At 51.5% G+C, this 9382-nt stretch overlaps 1 long non-coding RNA gene across 1 annotated transcript in view; it reads left to right on the forward strand.

The window, feature by feature from the left end:
• The window catches only part of LOC129024511 (uncharacterized), a 172705-nt gene extending 163801 nt beyond the window's left edge, over positions 1-8904 (forward strand). Inside the window, exon 4 of the long non-coding RNA XR_008497095.2 lies at positions 8137-8904. This is a non-coding gene — a long non-coding RNA (uncharacterized LOC129024511). The remainder of the gene's footprint in view (positions 1-8136) is intronic.
• Positions 8905-9382: the final 478 nt, after the last annotated feature.

Genomic DNA, 9382 nt, shown 5'->3' on the forward strand with positions numbered 1-9382 from the left:
CAGGGATAAGTCAGACAGGAGGGGAGCCAGGTGCCACCCCAAACACACGTGTCCTCCTCATACCTGGCCAATGTCAATCTCTGGACAGCTTCCCTCAGAAGGTTAGAGGTGGAAAACACACAGAGTTGTGCATGCTCTTGAGGACTCTTGTGAGTCATGGGGGTGCAGAAGATGGGTGTGAAATGAAAACAAATATTGGGACTCCAAAATCACTAAGCTAAAGGGAAAAGTCAACCTGGGAACTGCTTAGGGGAAACCTGCCTCTCATTCTATTCAAAGTCATCCCTCGAGGTTCACTTGAGACGAATGAGTATCTGATTGCTTCCTCTCCCCTCTCATTTATGTAAAAATGCAGATTCTCTGAGCCAGACTAAATTGTGTATTCAGTGGAAAACTTATCAAGGGCTCAAAACAATGCAACCTTTTGTTGCTTATCTACTTCTAACCTGGAAGCCCCACTTCTTGCTGTCCCACCTTACTGGACCAAACCAATGTACCTGTTACACATATTGACTGATGTCTCTGTAAACTGTCTAAATGCAAACTGTACCCCCGACCACATTGGCCACATGTCTCAGGACTTCCTGAGGCTGTGTCATGGGCACATTCTTAACGTTGGCAAAATGAACTTTGTAAATTGACTGAGACCTGTCTCAGATATTTTGTGTTCACTTAGGCAGGACCCAAGTGTTACTATATCCTTCCCCACACATACCCTGTAACAGAAACGCTATGGCAACCATGTTGCAGCAGCTAAACGCAAGACCACCACCAACATATGCTGCAGGAACACAGTGACCAAGAACGCTACTCTCAGTATAAGACAGAGGAAACAGAAGAAACAGACTACACCCAAGCTCCTACCTCTCTGGTCCCTTTTGGGCTCCTTGACACCCACACACTTCTCTTTTGGATTTTCCATGAGATGTTTTTTCTTTGTCTCTGTCTCACTCTGGTTCTTCCTCTCTCTCTGTTTCTACCCATCAGCCAAACGCTGTTTTTTCATCTTCCTCTCCTGCTCTATGTATTTGTCTGTGTGTTTTAAACTCTCTAAGATGTCATGTAAATATATTCCTCTACAATTATAAAAGATGAAACTGAATGAGTGAGAAATTGTACAGGTAGGCTGAGAGGCAGCAAGATAAATGCTCAAAAGCCCATGCCACATCTTCCACTTCTACCACCACTACCCCGGGGAATTTCCTTCTTGGTCCCAGAAGCCAAGGTGAGGCAAGTGACAGTTGAATGTCATCCTGTTGGTCCTGGGAACTTCAGCACATGTTCAATGGCAAAAGTGCATTGAGGTGGGAAGGTAAATGGAAATCTCTGTGTGTACTGGCATGCACAGTGACAGGCGAGGTTGGCGGAATGCCCCCAGGAAGAAATGAGCACCAGGAAAATGGCCAAGCTCCAAGACAATCTCTGAGATATGGACACAACAAGAGAGGGTCACATGGGGGAACGATGTCTAAGAGTGGCTGGGCCTGGCCTTGCGTCCACCTCATCAAGCACAGTCTGGGTCTGGGCCCCACAGGATTCCATGTGGCCCATCTTCCCTAGGATGGAGAAACACCCCAGCACCAGCCACCAACAGAGCCAATGGCCACAGTTAGGACTCATTGCTGGGAGTGGTCCCTCCTCACTGGCATGCAGTGTGGCCAAGAGAGCCTCCCGGGGCCAAAGACCCAGCTAGGCCATCACCCCTGTTGCTACCAAGGGAAGGGGCGCCAGGCAAACTGCCCATGCCCCTGAGCCCAGGCTCCTTGGCCCAGGTCTCCACTAGTCCCGCCCAGATCACGGCCACCACCAGGCTCCCGAGCCATGGCTTCCTCTACAGGACCCGCGAGGCATCCTCGTTGTCCAGCTCGTCCTGGCACCTATCCTTGGGGCTTCCACGGGCCCATGTCCACATGGGCCCCACTTCCCTCAAACCTCCAGAGAGCTCAGATCCATCCAAGCACCAGCCCTAGTCCTGCCTGGTCCCCTACAGCACTCCCAAGCCACTGCTCCCCAGGCAAGCACAGGGAATGGTGCACGGGATTGCCAGACAAGTTCCTCCTGATGGCAGTATTGCTCCAGAAATGCCCACTTGCCCTTCCTCCAGGTCCACTCCCTCCGCCCTTTGCTGAGGAAAAAACACCAACCATGCTCCAAACATGGCTGATCACCATCTTAGCAACTTTCAGCCAGCACTGAGACACCTGCAGGAGACTGGCCTCAGTGGGGACCTCTTAGCCTGCCTTCCTGACCAACAGGAAAGCAGTCCCCTTGGACCACCCTAGGGATGGCCACAACCTAACCCCATCCCTAAGTACTCCTTTAGCATGGAAGGGTGGTGGAGTCCTCAGTGAAGAGAAGGAGATTGGGCATACAGCAGGACTTGAGCCCAGCCCCTTCCCTGCAGGAGACATTTGCATTTGGGCATTCTTATGGGTCACTCCAAAACCAGCTTGACCACGAGGTCAAAGGCAACCAGTGTACCACTGGGTCCTGGAACTCAAACTTCACGTGAGCATACAATTCTAGGATAGCGGGACCAAGCCAATGGCCCTTCTTACATGGCAGCCATAGCAGGGGGGTTGGGAGGGAGAGCCCAAGCTAGCCTAGGTCAGACAGGAGGTGAATTAGGTTCCATCCCAAACACACCTGGCCTACAGCAACCTCCGGACAGCTCTGCCCAGAAGGCTGGACATAAAAAACACAGAGAGATGTGCATGCCATTGAGGACTCGTGTGTGCTATGGGGGAGTGGTAGATGGGCAAGACACAAGTCTTCCGATCTTCCTCTCTACGCATATTCTGCGATGGAAACCCTATGTTGACCTCGTCGGAGCAGTCAAGGTGGGGGCAAATGCCTGACGTCTGCTGTAGGAACACAGTGACACTGAATGCTATTCTCAAGACAGAGGAAAAAGAAGGAACACACTACTCCAAGCTTCTACCTCTCTGGCCCCTTCCAGACTCCTTGACCCCTATGCACTTCCCTTTGGGATTTTCCATGACAGGCCTTTCCTTCTCTGTCTCTTCCTTTTTCTACTGTGTGCTCTCTCCTCCTTTCTTCTGAGCTACCCCCAGGCCCAGTGCTCTCTCACCCACTTCTACTGGGGCCTGCTTCCTCTCCTGCTCTGTCTCTATGTGTTTGTGTTTTTTTGACTGTCCAGGACTTCCTGTCAATGTGTGCCTTTAAGATGATAAGAGATGCAACTGAACGTGTGAGAAATCGTGCAGGTAGGCTGGGAGGTGGCAAGAGAAATGCTCAAGAGCCCAAGACTTGGTCCACTCCCTCTGTTTCTACCATCACCACCAGCCCGGGGACCTTCCTTCTTGGTCCCTGAAGCCAAGGTGAAGCATGTTTAAGTTGAATGTCACCCCGTTTGTCCTGGGAACACCAGCTCGCACTAAACAGCAATAGTGCATTGCAGTGGAAGGTGAATGTTTGGTTGGTAGTCTGTGCACACGGGCATGGAGGGGCATGCTTATACACATGGCTTGCTCTCTCGCTGGATTCAGGAGGAATGGAGGACCATGTATCCTGAGGACCATTTCTACTTTTGGTACTCCAGAGTGGGCACTATGCTTCCAAGAATTCAGACCTCAGAGGCCCATCACCTCCTTATGCCTTCATTGAGTCCTACCAGAGAACAGCTTATCCCACCTGTAACTTCGATAGCATCCTCTAGGTCCCTTTGCATTCCTGAATTCTGTGAAAGGGTGCTGATCCTTATCTTTTGGACACAAGCCCCTGTTCACTTGGGAGGCTCCTGAACACATTTGGAAAGGCCAGAATTCCCTGGGAGATGGCCCAGTCCCCTGCTGTATCAGACTGTGTTCTGCAAAAGGACACATCCTCCAAGCCTTATCCCTACAGCTCATGTTGGGCTTGGCCTGATTCTGCTTCAGAGACCCACTTGAGGAGAGGCAGTGTGATGCTGCCTGGGCGCACCTCAGCAGACCCTTCTAGCACATAGCAGGCTGTCCCCACACCGAGTCTGAAGGGTCCTTCCTTCTGGGTGCTCTTGGCTTCCCATACTTTAGCAGACCTAGGAAGGCCCTGGTCCCACCCAGCTATCACCCAGATAGTCTCCATTTTGCCACATTTGCCACTCAACCCACTGGTTGGTCCCTTTCTGGTCAGTCAATGGGCCTGTGCACTCCCAAAGACAGATGGGGTCAAAAGAAGGCTCCCAGGCAGAAATGAGCACCTTGGGGAATGACCCAGCTCCAAGACTAACTCTGGGATGTGGACAAAACAAGAGGGTAACATTGGGAGTGCAGTGTCTCAGGGTGGTTGGGCCTTGCCTTGCATCCACCTTCTCAAGGACAGCTTGGGTATGCGCCCCACAGAATCCCACACAAACCATCTTCCTCCTTGGATGGAGGAATGCCTGGGTGCAGTTCAGCACCATCACCAATGGCCACAGAATTCAGTGCTAGTAGTGGCCCCTCCTCCCTGGCATGCAGCATGGCCAAGAGAGCCTTCCAGGGCTGTAGACCCAGCTAGGCATCACCCTCGTTGCTCCCAGGGGAAGGGGCACAAGGCAAACTGTCCAGGACTCCGAGCCGATGCTCCTTGGCTGAGGCCTCGCTAGGCCCACCCAGATGACTGCCACCAGGTTCCCCAGCCATGGCTTCCTGTATGACTTGCACCAGCCATCCTGGCTGTCCAGCTCATCCTGGAACCTACCACGTGGTCAAAGGCTACCAGCGTCCCACTGGCCCCTGGGGTGTGGCAGTAAAACTTACAATCCCAATATAGAGGGACTGAGCCCCTGGTTTTTCTCACACAGCAGCCCTGGTAAGGGGGTGGGGGAGAACCCAAGCCAGAATAGGTCAGATGGGACCAAATTGAAAGCCAGGAGCCACTCCAAGCACACCTGTCCTTCTAACACCTGGCCTATGTCAACCTCTGGAGAGCTCTCCCCAGAAGGTTTGTCTACAGAGGAGTGCAAGTTGTTGAGGACTTGTGTGTGCTATGGGGGAGTGGTAGATGGGCAAAACCCAAGTGTTCTGATCTTCCTCCCCACAAAAATTCTGTGACGGAAACCTTATGATCACCGTGTTGGGGCAGTGAAGGTGCGGGCAAATGCCTAATTTGTGCTGCAGGAACACGGTGACATTGAACGTTGTTCTGAAGACAGAGGAAACAGAAGAAACACAGTAATCCCCAACTGCTACCTCTCTGGCCCCTTCTGGACTCCTTGACCCCCACACACTTCTCTAAGATTTTGAACATTTATTTCTCTATCTCTGTCTCTTTTCTACTGCGTGCTCTTTCACTCTCTATTTCCACCCCCAGGCTCACTGCTCTTTGGTCCACTCTCACTGGGGCCTGCTTCCTCCCCTACTGTCTCCGTGTTTGTGTTTCTTTTACTCTCCAGGACTTCCTGTCAACGTGCCTTTAAAACTGTGAGAGAGGCAATTAAATGTGTGAGAAATTATGCAGGTAGGTTGAGAGGTGGCGAAAAAAAATGCCCAAGAGCCCCAGGCCTGTGCCACCACCTCCACTTCTACCACCACCACCTTGGTGAACCTTCCTTCTTGGTCCCCAAAGCCAAGGTGAGTCAAGTCCTAGTTGAATGGCATCCCATTGGTTCTGGGAACATAGGCCCCTACTCAACAGCAAGAGTGCATACAGGTAGAATTTGAATGTCTGTTTGGATGGCAGTCTCTGTGCACATGGACAGGTTGGGGCACACCAATCCATATGGCTTGCTCTCTCGCTGAATTCATGTGGAAGGGAGGACTATGTATCTTTCAGGACCTTTTCTCCACTTTTGGTCCTCTGCTTCCAGAATTCAGGCCTCAGAGGCCCATCACCTCCTTATGCCTTTTTCAGTCCTACCAAAGAAACAGTACATCCCACCTGTCTTCTCGAGAGGGTCCTCTAGGTCCCTTTCCACTCTTGAATTCTGTGAAGCAGTGCAGATCCCCACCTTTGGACGCAAGCCCCTGTTCACTTGGTAAACTGAACACACTCAAAAGGGCCAGAATGACCCAGGAAATGGCTCGATCCTCTGCTTTACCTGACCATGTCCTGCAAAGGGGTGCATCCTCCAAGCCTCATCCCTGCACCCAATGTTGGTCCCGGCCCAATTCTACCTCAGAGACCCTGAGGAGGGCAGGGAGTTGCTGCCTGAGCACCCCAGTAGACCCTTCTGGCATACAGCAGGCTGTCCCCAGGCTGAGCCCAACAGGTCCTTCTGTCTGGATGGCCTTGGCTTCCCAGATTTTAGCAGGCCTAGGAAGGCCCTGATGCTACCCAGCTGATGCCCAGAAAGTCTCCATTTTGCCATGTTTGCCACCAAACCCATTGGTTTGTATGCTTCTGATCACAGGGCAAGGCCTTCACAACCCCAAGACATATGGGGTTGATGGAAGGCCCCCAGGCAGAAATGAGCACCATGGGGAATGGCCTGGCTCCAAGAGAAACTCTGGGACATGGATACAACAAGGGAGTGTTGCATGGGAGGGGTGCACGGTGTCTCGTGGTGGTTGGGCTTGGCCTTGCATCCACCTTGTCAAGGACACTCTGGGTATGAGCCAGGATCCCACGTGGCCCATCTTCATTCCTAGAATGGAGGAATACCCCAGCGCTGGCCACCACTGGTGCCAATGACCACGGAACTCCAGCACTGGGAGTTGCCCCTCAGCACTGGGGTGCACTGCAGCCAAGGGAGCCTCCTGGTGCCAAGGACCCAGCTAGGCCATCATCCCCATTGCTCCCATAAGAAGAGGCAACAGGCAAACTACCCATAGCCCCAAGCTGATGCCCCTTGGCTGAGGCATCTGATAGTCTTGCCCAGATCATGGCCACCACCAGGCTCCTGAGACATGAAATCCTTAAGGGGACTTGCCAGGTGTCCTGCCTGTCCATCTCATTCTGGCACCTTTCTCTGGGCCTTTCACAGCCCTATTCAGCCATGGGCCCCTCTTCCCTCAGGCTTCCAGAAAGCTCAGATTCATCCAGGCACTGGACCTCATCCTGCCTGGTCCCCCATAACACTCCCAAGCCAATCCTCCCCAAGCAACCACAGGAAGGGTGAGCATGACTGCCAAACATCTTTCTCTTAATGGCAATATTGCTACAGAAATGCCCACCTGCCCTTCCCCCAGGTCCACTCACTCTGCCCTTTGCTGAAGAAAAAATGCTAACCATGCTCTAAACATGACTGTTCACCATGTTGTCTACCTTGTGTAAGCTGTGGCTCACCTGTGGGGCCCTGCCCTGTCCTGGGGAGACTGGCCTTGGTGGGGACCTCTTAGCCTGACTTTCTGACAAACATGGATTTGGTCCTCTTTGACAGCCCTAGGGATGAACCCGAGCTAACCACATCCCTAACTATGTCTGTAGTATGGGAAGATGGAGTTCCCAGGGAATAGATGTAGACTCAGCACAAAGTAGGATCTGAGCCCACCCCTTACCCCCCAGGAGACATTTTCAGTTGGGCATTATCACAGGTCATTCCAAGGCCAGCTTGACCACGAGGTCAAAGGCCACCAGTGTCCTATTTGCTCCTGGGGGTTGGGAGTAAAGAATCAGGTGAATATACAGTTCCAGGATAGGGGAACTGAGTCCTGGGTTGTTCTCATGTGGTAGTCCTGAGTGTTCTCATGTGGTAGCCCTGGAGTCAGACAGGAGGGGAGCCATGTGTCACCCCAAACACTTGGGTCCTAGTCACACCTCGCCTATGACAATCTCTGGATAGCTTTTTCCAGAACACTTCGGGTGGAAAACACACAGAACTGTGCATGCTGTTGAGGACTCGTGTTTGCTATTGTGGAGTGGTAGATGGGTGAGAAGCAAGTGTTCTGATCATCCTCCACATAAATGCTCTGTGCTGGAAACCGTATTGCAACCATGTTGGGGCAGATTAGATGTGGGCATACCCCCAACATGTGCTGCAGGAACACACTGCCTAGAAACACTGCTCTAAGACAGATGACACAGCAAAAATGGATTACACCCAAGCTGCTACCTCCCTGGCCCCTTTCCTTTCTTTGACTTCTACATACTTGTCTTTAGGGTTTTTATGACATAATTTTTTTCTTTCTTTTTCTGCTCTTTCTCCCAGGCGTTAGCCCTCTCTTTCACCCTTTTGTCTTCTCTACCTTTATCTGTGTTCCTTTTTGTCTCCAGAACTTCACATCAATGTAGTGCTCCCAAACTTTGGCAGTTGCAATTGATTGTGTGATAAATCATTCAGGCCAAGTGAGAGACACTAAGAGAAATGCAAAAGAGCCCATGGCCCGTGCCACCACTTCCACTTCTACCACCCACCCGGGGGAACTTCCTTCTTGATCCCCAAAGGCAAGTTGAGGCAAGTAACAGTTGGATGTCACCCTGTTTATCCTGGGAACATTGGCCTGCAGCCAACAGCAGAAGTGCATTTTTAGGTGGAAGATGAATGTCTGGATAGCAGTCTCTGATGCAGAGGCATATGTGTCCACATGGATCTCTCTCTGAATTCAGGTGGAATGAAGGAACCTGTTCTATTTGTGAACTTTTCTGCTACTGGCACTTCCAAGAGAAGCTTCTCCCAAAGTTCCAGCCTTGGAGGTTCATCCTCCCATTATCTTTACATTCTGTGTCACCCCAAGGAAAGAAGACATGCCACCTATTACCTTGAGAAGGTCCCGTAGGTCCCTTACTATTCTTAAATTCTACAAAGTGGGTGTGACCCCCATCCCTGTGCATGCTCCTTTGTTAACTTTGGCCACTCATTCTTCACATTCTTGAAAGTGCCAGAACTCACCAATAAATGGCCGGGTCCTATGCTTAACCAGATTGTTTCCTGCAAAGGGACATGTCCTCCAAGCTTCAACCTCACATGCCATGTTGGATCTGGCCTAATTCCACCTCCACTACAGAGGAGGCATGGAGATGTCTGGGTTAATGTGCCAGGTCATAGCACCATTTACGACATTTTCTGAGTGTACCCCAGCAGTCCTTTCTGGCATGTAGCAGGCTGTCTCACAAGAAGCCCAACTGGTTCTTCCTTCTGCATGCTCTTGGCTTCCTGGACTTCAAAAGGCCAAGGAAGACCCTCTTCTCTCCCAGTTTAAACCTAAACATGGCAAGGACCTGGGCACTCCCCAAAGAATAGGAGGGAGCCTTGGAAGTTTCCAAAGCAGAAACGAGCACAGGTTCCAAGACAACCATCTGATCCTTTGAGACACAGACACAACAAATGAGGTTCTCAGGGGTGCATAGTATCTCATGGTGGCCAGGCCTGGTGTTGCCTCAATCTCATCTAGTAAAGTCTGGGTTTAGGCCCCACAGGGCCCCAGACAGCACATCTTCTTCTTTAAGATGGTGGACCATCCCAGCACTGGCCATCTCAGGCACCAATAGCCAAAGAATTACAGTGCTGGGAGTGATCTTT

This window comes from Pongo pygmaeus, chromosome X (genome assembly GCF_028885625.2).
Source record: "Pongo pygmaeus isolate AG05252 chromosome X, NHGRI_mPonPyg2-v2.0_pri, whole genome shotgun sequence".
NCBI classification, from domain to species: domain Eukaryota; kingdom Metazoa; phylum Chordata; class Mammalia; order Primates; family Hominidae; genus Pongo; species Pongo pygmaeus.